The 12500-nt window shown below is 42.0% G+C and overlaps 1 protein-coding gene across 1 annotated transcript in view; it reads left to right on the top strand.

The window, feature by feature from the left end:
* Positions 1–7775: 7775 nt before the first annotated feature.
* Positions 7776–12500, top strand: part of LOC143037368 (uncharacterized) — a 261246-nt gene continuing 256521 nt past the window's right edge. The window contains exon 1 of the mRNA XM_076205505.1: positions 7776–7843. The gene's annotated coding sequence lies outside the window, so the exon portion shown is untranslated. The remainder of the gene's footprint in view (positions 7844–12500) is intronic.

The following is a 12500-nucleotide window of genomic DNA, read 5'->3' as shown; positions in this document are numbered from 1 at the left end:
TCCTGTCTCTGGCGGGCCCCACAAGAATGGATAAGACTGCAAGAGACCATAAGGCCTACACCATATAGTTCCATGACCATTATCAGTTGAACGGAACTGTCTGGCATTGTAGAAAAACCTAAGAATGGAGAAGACTGCAAGAGACCCTAAGGCCTAAACTAGGCAGTTCCATGTCCCTTACCACCTGTCATCCCGATCCATAAAGTTATTTCATATTCTCTTAAAACAACCCATTGTTTCTTCGTTCAATGCAAACAACATAAGAATGGAGGAGACAGCAAGAGACCATAAGGCCTACACTAGGCAGTTCCATGTCCCATAGTTTCATTGCTCACTACATCATGGTTACTAAGTCTATTCCATTCGTTAACCACTACTGGTAAACTAGTTCTTGTCCATTTCCTTTTTAAACCTAAATTTGTCCTGCACCAGCGCTTGTATGATGGTATCATGGGGCTGTTATACGTCGACGAGGGACGTCTCCCAAGCGAATAAAATCGCTTGGCGGCAGGTGGGGTCGGAGGGAAACGGACCCTTAGGCACGGAAGGAGGTAGCTGTAAAAGTACGTTTTGCTTGGTGCTATAATCGTTCAACGATGATCGTCAGACGATTATCTAGGGCACCAATTCTTTGTTTTTGAATAATGGGGATCTTTGGCTTTGAGCTACTGTCGCTAGATGATAGTTTAACGATCATCGTTGAACCATGAACGATCATCGTTGAGCTATGAATGATCATCGTTGAACTAAGAACGATCATCGTTGAGCCATGAACGATCATCGTTGAACCACGAAAGATCATCGTTGAACCACGAAAGATCATCGTTGAACCATGAAAGATCATCGTTGAACCATGAACGATAATCGTTGAACCATGAACGATCATCGTTGAACCATGAACGATCATCGTTGAGCCACGAACGATCATCGTTGAGCCACGAACGATCATCGTTGAGCGATAATCGCACCGAGCAAAACATGTATATGTTTTGTCCAATTTGAGACGATTTTATTCGCTTGCGGGGACAGACTAGGGAAGGGGGAGACGGGACCCCCTGACGATTAGTCTCTGTTTCTTAGCCAGAATAGAAAATGTGAAGAGGGGCTCTGGGGGTGAAGCGACAAGATAAGCCGTCAGGGTGGTATTGGCTCGCGTTTCCCGCCAAATGTCTTCGGATACTTCAACATGGCTTCCTTTATAATAAATTGATAATAATAGATATATAATAATAAATATTATAATAAATAAATAATAAACATTGATGATAATTATAGTAATATAATAATAGTAATAGTAATATAATAACAATAATAATAATACATATACCAAAGGCTTTTTCCCCCTTACAAGGGAGGTAGCCAAAAAGAAAAAGGCATAAAAACCATTCCCACCCATTCCATCCCTAAATACACTCCACTCCCCTCCACCCTCCCTCTTATCTTGGTACCTCCTAGATGACGGGTCATCCCTGCATCTTGTCCACTGCCATGGATCAGAGGCAGTGTCGCAAGACACAGCACATCCACAGCAAGGCCGCTTCATTAAATCGGCGACCCCCCCTCTCCGTCCCCTCATGCAGAAAAGGAGAAGACGGGGAGAAATTCCTTTGGGCTGCGTCAAATTTTGCTCACACATACTACCTCACCCTCCATCCCCCACCCATTCCACCTCATGCATCACATCCATGTGCAATCATTATCCATTCACCCCTGTCTTCTGTCCTCTCCCGTCCTTCCTCAACAGACATTCCCCTCTTCCCCAAAGCCCCTTTCGCCCCATCCATCCATCTCATCCTAGGTCGCCCCCTCATGTTCACTCCCTCCACATCTGCCTTCCACACCTCTTTTACTAGTCTTCCTTCACTCATTCTTTCCATGTGTCCAAACCATCTCAATACTCTTTCATCCACCCTATCTCCCAACTCCCTTATCACCCCTGTTCTCCTCTTCACCTTATTTCTCACTCTATCCAGCGTAGTAACCCCGATCATACTTCTCAGACACCTCATCTCAAACACATTCAAACTCTCTCTTCCTCTCTTATGTTCCATGTTTCTGCCCCATACAGTGCTGTTGGCACAATAACTCCTCCATACAATCTCCTCTTAGCCTCCATTCCCAAATGTCTATTCCTCATTACACTTTTTAATCCACCAAGGCATTTATTCGCTTCTTTCAATCTACATTCTACCTCCACCTCCACTCCACCCTTTCTTGCCACATTTGTACCCAAGTATCTAAAACTATCCACTTCCTTCAGTCGCTCTCCCTTAATGCTCACTTCCAGTCTGTTGCCACTTTCACCCCTTGTACATCTCATCACCTTACATTTATCTTCAACTTTCTTCTATCACACACTCTCCCAAACTCTGTCACCAACTTCCTCAATCCCTCCTCTGATCCTGCTACAAGCGCAGTGTCGTCAGCAAATAACAGCTGGCTCACCTCCCACTTTTCTCCATTTTCTTTAAACATCTCCAATCCCTGACCCACTACTCTTGCATTTACCTCTCGCACCACCCCATCCATGTATAAGTTGAACAGCCAGGGCGACATAACATCTCTAACGAAGTCCCACCTTTACCTCGAACCGCTCACTCTCTCCATTTCTAATCCTGACACATGCTCTACTACTCTTGTAAAAACTCTTGACAGCTCCTAGAAGCTTTCCTCCTATCCCGTATATCTGCAAAACCTCCCACAGTGCCTTTCTGTCTACCCTGTCATAAGCCTTTTCCAGATCCATAAAAGCCCCAAAAACATCCTTACCTTTTCCTATAGCTTTCTTACATATGTCTTACCACAAAAATCTGATCTACGCAACCTCTACCCGTCCTAAATCCACACTGTTCCTCACCAATTACTCCCTCTGTTCCTCTCCTAATCCTCTCACTCAAGATCCTCCCATAAGCCTTCCCAACTACACTTAACAAGCTAATCCCTCTGAAACTACTACACACACATTTGCCCCCTTTCCCCTTGTAAAGTGGAACTATACAGGTATTCCTCCAGTCCTCCGGCACTCTACCCTCTCTCCAGCAAACATTAAATAACCTCACCAGCCAGTCCACCATCACTGTACCTCTTTTTTTTTTTTTTTTTAGACATTCTGCATGACATCCATCCAGACCGGGTGCCTTACTTGCTCTCATCATCTTAACAACTGCCTTCACTTCATCCTTCTTTATTTCTCCTCCATTTTCCTCACTCATCACGGTCATTTTCTTAGCACTTCACACTGCAACTATCTTTCCCTCCCTATCCTTCACATTTAGCAATTCCTAAAATACTCTGCCCATCTTCCCCTTACTGCCTTCTCTTCCTCTCTTAATTTCTTTCCAAAACATCTTTTTATTACTTTTAAAAATTTCTGTCATACTCTTACCCCATTTCACATCTGCTCTCCTCTTTGCCTCATTTACCTTGTGCTTTACTTCTTTTCTTTTCTTTGTACCTCTCAAATGACTCCCTCGTCCTATTTTGTAACCAATCTGTGAAAGCTCGCATCTTCTCTTCTGCAACCTTCTTTGTTTCCTCATCCCACCACTCACTACTATTCCTTCTATTTCCTCCTATCCGTCTTTCTCCACACGCCATCTTTGCACACTTTGTGACTCCCTCCTTGAACCATCCCCATTCCTCCTTCACTCCTAGCTCTGCTCTATCCTTCACTCCCTCCCACTCCTCCCTCAGCTTCTTCTTGTACTCTTTCTCCCTTTCCTTTTCATTTAGAGCGTTCACTCTAAACACCTCCCTACCTTTTGTCCTTTTCCTCTTTCTCCATCTATCCTCCACTCCCAACTTACCTTCCACCAAAAAATGATCTGATATTCCCCCACTCTCTCCCCATAGAATATGTACTCTTCCTATTATACTCCTGTCTACCACTACATAGTCTATTAACGCTCCATCTACCACCCTTCCATTCACCACCCTCTCTCATGTGTACTTATGCTTGACTTTCTTCCGAAACAATGTATTTGCTGTCATCAACTCTTTTTCTAGACACATCTCCACCATCAACTCTCCACTACGATTCTTTCCTGGAACTCCACATTTCCCAACCACTCCATCAATTGGTTCCTTTCCTACCCTAGCATTAAGGTCTCCCAATACTACTACATTGACGTTCCTTCCTAATCCTTCTATGCACTCATTTAAATCTATCCAAAAAGCCTCCCTTTCTTCTACACTCTTGTCACTGCCAGGCCCATATGCACTTACAAAAACCCACATCTCCTTTCCCAGTTTCACCTTCATCCACATTATCCTTGAGGAAACCTCCTTCCACTCCACTACACGTTTACCTATCTCTTCACTTACTAGTATAGCCACCCCTTCTCTCCCTCTCCCTCTCTTCACTCCTGAACACCTCCCAATTACACTCCCAAACTCACACTCGCCCTTCCCTCTCAACTTAGTTTCACTCAAAGCCAACACATCCATCTTTCTTCTCACAAACATACTACCTATCTCTTCCCTTTTACTCTCATCTGTACCACATCCACGCACATTAAAAGACCCAAACCTTAGGGTGCTGGTTGGAAAACTCTTAGACCCTCCTATGCCTTTACTTTTTTTTTTAGGAATGTCCCCTGTGGGGCTCCAGGGAGAAGGATAATTTTATAATTATTTTTAATTTCGAAATAATGATATTATCTGTTATCATTTTATAATTATTTCTAATTTCTTTAGTGAGATAAAGTAGTTAATATTGTGCTTGATCTGGGCGCTGATTGTACCATATCTCTAGGCTTTCTCCGAATATTTCAAATTCTATTTATTTATTTTTATTTGTCTATTTATTTTTATTTATCGTAAGGACTTGACCCATTGGCTGAATAAAATCGCCTGGCGGCAGAGAAGAAATTTTGTCAAATAATGTGATCGAGTAACTATATAATAAATAACAACATAAAATAGTTTTTGGATAGTTTGTCCTTAAGGCTCGCTTCACACGCATCGACTATTCGCCGTGCGCCGTCCACGACACGACGTCGTGCTCTCCAACAGCCATGGGTGTCTATGGACGCTTCCACTCGTGGTCGTGTGAAAGCTTCCATAGATACCCAGGGTTATTTCAGAAGCACGACGTCGTGTCGTGGACTGCGCACGGCGAAAAGTCGATGCGTGTGAATCAAGCCTATCGGTGATTCTCTCGTCGCAACCAATAAGGGGGCGTGGCTGTTTGTCGCGTTCGATAATTATGAATCAAATTTTCTTGTATTTACATGCGATGGAGGAGCCACACGGAGGTGGGGAGGGGGAGGGGGAGGAAGCATAGTTGGCTGTCACGGCGGATCTACGAGTACACTATTAAAGACATGAGTGATGATAATGATCGTATTTTCTCATCCTCTTCCTCCTCCTCCCTTCTTCCCCCTCCTCCCTCCTCCCTTCTTCCCCCCTCCTGCTCCTCCTCCCTTCTTCCCCCTCCTCCCTTCTTCCCCCCTCCTCCCTTCTTCCCCCCTCCTGCTCCTCCTCTTCCTTTTCCTCTCTTCTTCCTCCTCCTCCTCCCTCTCCCCCTCTTCCTCCCCTCCCCCTCTTCCTCCCCTCCCCCTCTTCCTCCCCTCCCCCTCTTCCTCCTCCCTTCTTCTTCCTCCTCCCTTCTTCTTCCTCCTCCTCCTCCCTTCTTCCCTCCCCCCTTTATTCCTTTTCTTCTCTTCTTCCTCCTCCCCTCTTCCTCCTCCTCTTACTCCTCATCTTACTTCTCCCTCTCCTCTTCCTCCTCATCTTACTTTCTCAAATGCTCAAATTTCTCAAATTCTCGAAATGTTCTCCGTTTTTTATGTAAGACATAGAACACTCATTCCTACTGCTTGTATTATTTTTCTTTGTTTTATTGTATTCTAATTTATTTTCATTTATTTAATATTTTTGTCTTCTACTCTGGTGATATTTCTTAGCAATGTGTCAGCATAGATCTTCGTGTAGGTTTGTCGATAATAAACTTAACTTTGGTTGGGATACTCTTTACTAAAGGTAAAGAGTTGAGGATAAAGAACAGAGGACAGAAAATGCTTGAATTTTTTTTTTTTTTTTTTTTTTTTTTTTTTTGCGATCATACTTGTCATATATGTTTTCATTTCACCTTTTTTCATGGACGTTTGTCCTTAAACGCTTAAAATAATTCCGCTAACTTTAGTTGCGCTAGTGATGATTATTTCAGTATAAGATCGTTCGGAACTATTAGGATTTCTCTCGGATATTTCCTTATTTCTGTATCCGTGGATATGAACTGATCCAAGGCAAGGATTGCATCCAGTTCATTATTAACACTCCTCATGCATTTATCCATACGTAGAATTTAAAGTAATAATAATAATAATAATAATTAGATAAAATAAAATAAATTGAAAAATGGCCAATTTTTGTCTCATCGTTGAGCTATGGACGATCATCGTTGAGCCATGGACGATCATAGTTGAGCCATGGGCGATCATAGTTGAGCCATGGACGAACATCGTTAAGCCATGAATGATTTTCGTTGAACCATAACGATCATCGTTGAGCCATGGACGATCATAGTTGAGCCATGGACGATCATCGTTGAGCCATGGACGATCATCGTTAAGCCATGAATGATTTTCGTTGAACCATAACGATCATCGTTGAGCCATGGACGATCATAGTTGAGCCATGGACGATCATCGTTGAGCCATGGACCATCATCGTTAAGCCATGAATGATTTTCGTTGAACCATAACGATCATAGTTGAGCGGTAAAATAATCGCGTCGAGCAAAACGAGCCGCGTCTTCTGCGTGAAGATCAACTCTGTCTTGTGATCTAAATATAGATCTTACTCCATCAACTCCCCAACCAAGATTTCTATTTTCTAAATTCTATTTACTTTATTCAACCATTCTTGATAATGCTGTTATCATTGTATTGATAAATTGTATCTTGATAAGGAAACGGGTTGAAATTGCTAACTTCTAGATAACCAGTTAGTCATTGAAATGAGTTCAATGAAGTAGATACTAGGATTTGCTAGGATACTAGGATACGTACGGGAATTGTTGGATACGAAGGAAATCATGATTTCGTGAGTGAAGATTGGACATGAAATCCAACGGTTTCGTTCCTCCCACACACCTTCATTTCCGTCCCTGTGCGTGACGTGAGAGCGTGTGAGAATGTGAGAAAATCGGGTTACGGTTCTGGTCCCCCTCCCCATTAATCGTGAGGACTCACGGTGGGTAAATAGTGCGTGAGAGCTATCGTTTTGTGATGTCGTATAGCGTTATAATGTCGTAAGACTAGCAGAGTCGGGTTGCCAAAGGCAAGATAACTCGTTTTTTTTTTCATCTTCTCCACAGTTGACAAGTAACGCGTACCTTTGTCGCAGCTTAAAGACGGAAGAGATATCAATTAACCCGAAGTGTGATGAGTCATCAAAGGGGGGGAGGGGGAGGGGTGGTGGTCAGGAAATCGTGTCACAAATGGCGCGAGCCCGCGTTGTTCTGTTAGTTTACTCTCGTTGTCATGGCAACCAGTCAGGTGCTGCAGTTGGGTGCCAGATGTGTAATAACCTCGCATTTTGTTTCCTCCCAATCCAATTGTCAATTCTACGGGTCTACTCTGGCGTTGTAGGTAACCGTAGTTGATGGATTGAGTTTGAGGATTGAGTTCGATGAAGTGGGAATGGATGGGATATGGGTCTGCGTGATCCTCTTCGGCGAAGAATGGTCTTCGGGTCTTCGGGCAGTTCGTAGAGAGGCGGGTCTCGAAGTCGACACCTCCCAGGTTCTTCCTCCCATTCAGTGTAGCTCCGAACGTTGAAGAGCGCGGGAGCGGTTCGTGAGCGTGTGAAGTGCTGTGATAGGGCGTGTGTAAAGTAGGTGGGTGGAATGAGTGTTGGCTGTTTGGTATTTGCACTAAAAACAACTTTTCAAAAACTCCTTCCTGGGACATGAGACCAAAAGAATCATAATACGGGAAGAGATAATCGGATGGATGTTCTGAAAGTGATTTATGTTTTCGTGACTGAAGTTGACGCCCTTCTGAAGTTGCCTGAAGTGAACGCAAACTTCAGAAGAAGTGTATTAGCCCTTCGTTGTGGCTTGGGACAGTGGCAGAGGATTTGATTCACTTCAGGGATGAGGTGCGAGTCTTGAATAAAATCGCTCGGCGACACCTGCCCCAATGCTTGAATGAAGTAAAATTCCAGAATCACGCAAGCGTGGAGATTTTAACATGAAGTTTACGTTGTCCAATAACTCCTAACCTAATGTAACCCAACCTAATTTAACCTAACCCAACCTAAACTAACTTAGGCTAACCTAATCTAACGTAACGTAACTATTTCACAGAATAAAAAAATCTTTAAAATTGTAAAAACAAAAGAAGTAAAAAAACGTGCTTGCGTAATACTGGAATAATACCCTTGAGTGATGTGAACATTTATTCTGTTTGCCGTCAGACGATTCTATTAAGGTTAGCGGCAGTCGTTGAGACAAACGACCAATTATAAGACAGACACGCACGTGTTGTTAGAGAACATGAATTTAGATTCAAATAGATAAAATGGAGGATGTAGTTCTAGGTATGAAGGTTTGTACACACACGCCTACGCGCGCACATTGACGCACACACACGTGTGGACGTGTAGCTATGTACACGCATGAATGTGTACACAATACATATACAACCCACACACACACACGCGTGTGAACATGTAGCTAAGTACACGCATGAATGTGTACACAATACATACACAAAGCACACACACACACACACACACACACACACACACACACACACACACACACACACACACACACACAAACACACACAAACACATGCACTCTCTTCTCACAATTCTCACGGTTGTGAGAACAACAACCGACAGATCCTAGCGTGAGGAGTGGCCGAGACTATTTTCCTCGCCACGCCGATAGTCCTCGATGGATTACAGTATTCAACACCCCTCCCACTCCCCCCGCCCCTTCTTGTACTTCGTGACGTCATCATTTCTGAGAGAACATCAAATTCCATTGTACAGTTGACTCCACTGATAAGTATTAGAGAACAAGGGGTGTCCCCAGGAATTTTTGTAAAGGGGGAGTGGGGCAAAATTGAAAATATTGTACACATAATAGCGTTATATCGAGATACATACTTCAAGTTAGCAGCATAGGCATATATTACATCATCTACATGAGTTATATTTTGACTTTGATCAATCATACATGGATAGGCTATCACTTGAAAAACCTAACTAAATTATACGCGACGACTGCCATATTTTCAAACACCCTCCTCCCAGACGCCCACGCTCCACTGCTAAGTACTACAGTCTTGTGTTTTCGAGGTCGTAAGAGAGTAGTCCATATCGTAAGTGTGCGACCTGGAATGTATCGGCAACTGTAGTACTTAGTAATGAATCTAGCCTCGACAAGATGTCCACTATACATACATAAATATCCAAATGCTTTGCTGTGATGTCTACTTATTTGTATTTGTCATATTTTCATTTATTTGTTTATTAATTTATATATTTATTTACTTATTCTTTTGCGTTCGACCTCGTTGTGGGGCTAAAGGTCTCGTGTGAGCCTCATTTTATATATATATATATATATATATATATATATATATATATATATATAAAATATATATATATATATATATATATATATATATATATATATATATTTGCTATTCATTGTATTATACAGGTAATTCGGGTTCCCAACGTCCGCTCCTTTGTGTGTGAAGTAGTGGTGTTGGTTATTATTGTTATTTTTGTTATGGGCTGTAGCATACCAGCGCTTCTATCCTTGTAGGGTGGTCGTGGTGTTTATGGTGGTGGTAGTGGTTATGGTGGTAGTGGTGATGGTGATAGTGGTAGTGGTGATGGTGGTAGTGGTGATGGTGATGATGGAAGTGGTGATGGTGATGGAAGTGGTGATGGTGATGATGGAAGTGGTGATGGTGATGATGGAAGTGGTGATGGTGATGATGGAAGTGGTGATGGTGATGGAAGTGGTGATGGTGATGGAAGTGGTGATGGAAGTTGTGATGGTGGTGGAAGTTGTGATGGTGGTGGAAGTGGTGATGGTGGTGGTAGTGGTGATGGTGATGGAAGTGGTGATGGTGATGGAAGTGGTGATGGTGATGGAAGTGGTGATGGTGATGGACGTGGTGATGGTGATGGACGTGGTGATGGTGATGGAAGTGGTGATGGTGATGGTAGTGGTGATAGTGGTGATGGTGGTGGTAGCGGTGATGGTGGTAGTGGTGATGGTGGTGATAGTGGTGATGGTGATGGTGGTGGTAGCGGTGATGGTGGTAGTGGTGATGGTGGTGATGGTGGTAGTGATGGTGATGATGACGGTGGTGAAGTGTTCTGTACCCGCATAGGTGTGGTGGTGCGACACCCTAGAAAGCCAAGTCACGGTGCGATTCCAGATCGTCGTTATTTTGTTCCTGATCTCTGCAAATAACTCCTGTCGTTGATCGTCTTAGGGAACAGAAGTTAATGGCTTGATGCCGACATTTTCGATTTTCTAAGCTTCAGATTTATTATAGTTATTATTATTATTTTTATTATTGTTATTGTTATAATTATCATCATCATGTTATTGTTGTTTTATTATTATTATTATGAATGGGGTGAAGGGGGCTTTGGGGAAGAGGGGAATGTCGGTTGAGGAAGGACGGGAGAGGACAGAAGACAGGGGTGAATGGAGAATGGTTGTATATGGAAAATGTTGTGATGCATGAGGTAGTGTGTGTGAGCAAAAATTTTTGACGCAGCCCGAAGGGATTTCTCCCCGTCCTCTCCTTTATATGGGGGGACGGAGAGGGGGGGTCGCCGATTTAATGAAGCGGCCTTGCTGTGGATGTGCTGTGTCCTGCGTCACTGCTTCTGACCCAGGGCAGTGGACAGGGTGCAGGGATGACCCGTCATCTAGGAGGTGCTAAGATGGGAGGGAGGGTGGAGGGGTGTGGAGTGTTTTCGGGGATGAAATGGGTGGGGATGTTTTTGTGCCTTGTCCTTTTTGGCTACCCCCCTGGTAAGGGGGAAAAAAGCCTTGGTATATGTATGTATGTATGTATTATTATTATTATTATTAATTATCATATACAATATTACTATTACATATATGTATTTATATATTTTTCTTTTCTTACAATAATGTCCGTAACGAAGTGAGGTCATATTAAAAAGAATAATTAAAGACTGTGTTTATATATATATATATATATATATATATATATATATATATATATATATATATATATATATATATATATATATATATATATATAAATTTTCGTAGTGACGGCCGGCCATCTCTCAGAAAAAATATGAATCTAGTTCAGATTTGAAAAAAAAATCATTTAGATAAACATCTAAGGCTTAGATGTTTATCTAAATTATTCTTAAAAATTTATATTCTAAGCAATGTCTGCCAGTTTGGCTCGCTTGTTTATTCATTTCATCGTTTAACTGTCTATTCTTAGCATCCGACCTAGTTGTGGACCAAAAGGTCTTCTGTCGGTATGCTCTTCCTTTGTATTCCTTTTGTACATCCACAGTGTCTGCAGATATAAACGATAATAGTGTTCTCGGAAAGAGAGAAAGAGTGGGAGGGAGACAGAGAATAAAGGGGTGAGAGAGAGAGAGAGAGAATAAGTGTGAGAGAGATAGAGGGGTAGAGAGAAAAGAGAGGGGGAGGGATAGAGAATAAGTGAGAAAAAGAGAGAGAGAGAGAGAGCGGGGGAGAGGGAGAGAATAAGGGAAAGAGAAAGGTAGAGAGAGAGAGAGAGAGAGACCCTCGAATTCTTGAGGAACAATATTCTCTCACTCGTGGCATCAAACACTCCACGGTGCTCCTGTGGGCGAGATTTGACACGATTCCCGAGATCTCGATGCTTTCCTTTGAGGGAAGTCCCTCTCTGCCGTAGCAGTCCCTTGTCCTTAAAGAATGTTTGTGGGCTGGGGCCTCGACGACCTCTTTTATGGGTCTCGAGATTTGTGCTTCCGTGCTGGCTCGCTGTCGAGGATCATTGTTGCGTCCCACTTGCCCTCACCCTTAAAGAAAAAAAAGAAAGAAAAATATATATATATATATATACATATATATATATATATATAATAAATGAAATAATATATAAAAAATAAAGAATAAATTAGATTAAAAATAGATGAAATAGTAATAATGGTAATAAATATATGAATTCTTAAAAAATAAACAAAAATTAATGAATAAATTAAAAAAAAAGATGAATGAAATAAATTAAACAATGAATAGAATGTAATAAAACAAGAAAATAAGAAAAATAGAAGATAGATACACGAAAGATAAATTTATGACTTTTATTCTTTAAATTAAAGTTCTGTAACTTCCTTTCTTGCTTATCTGAGCTCCTCGGTAGCATGCTACTTGCTTTTGCTACTTGGTTTTGAGTAGCAATGACTTCGGTTACACTATTCTAGATTTCCCCAATAATTTTGATTTTTGAAAAAAAAGTCACCGAAATCGTTTC

This window comes from Oratosquilla oratoria, chromosome 22 (genome assembly GCF_046742065.1).
Source record: "Oratosquilla oratoria isolate Oo_2021 chromosome 22, ASM4674206v1, whole genome shotgun sequence".
NCBI lineage: Eukaryota > Metazoa > Arthropoda > Malacostraca > Stomatopoda > Squillidae > Oratosquilla > Oratosquilla oratoria.
Note: the sequence above shows the minus strand (reverse complement) of the source record. Positions and strands in the feature narration are given on the sequence as shown.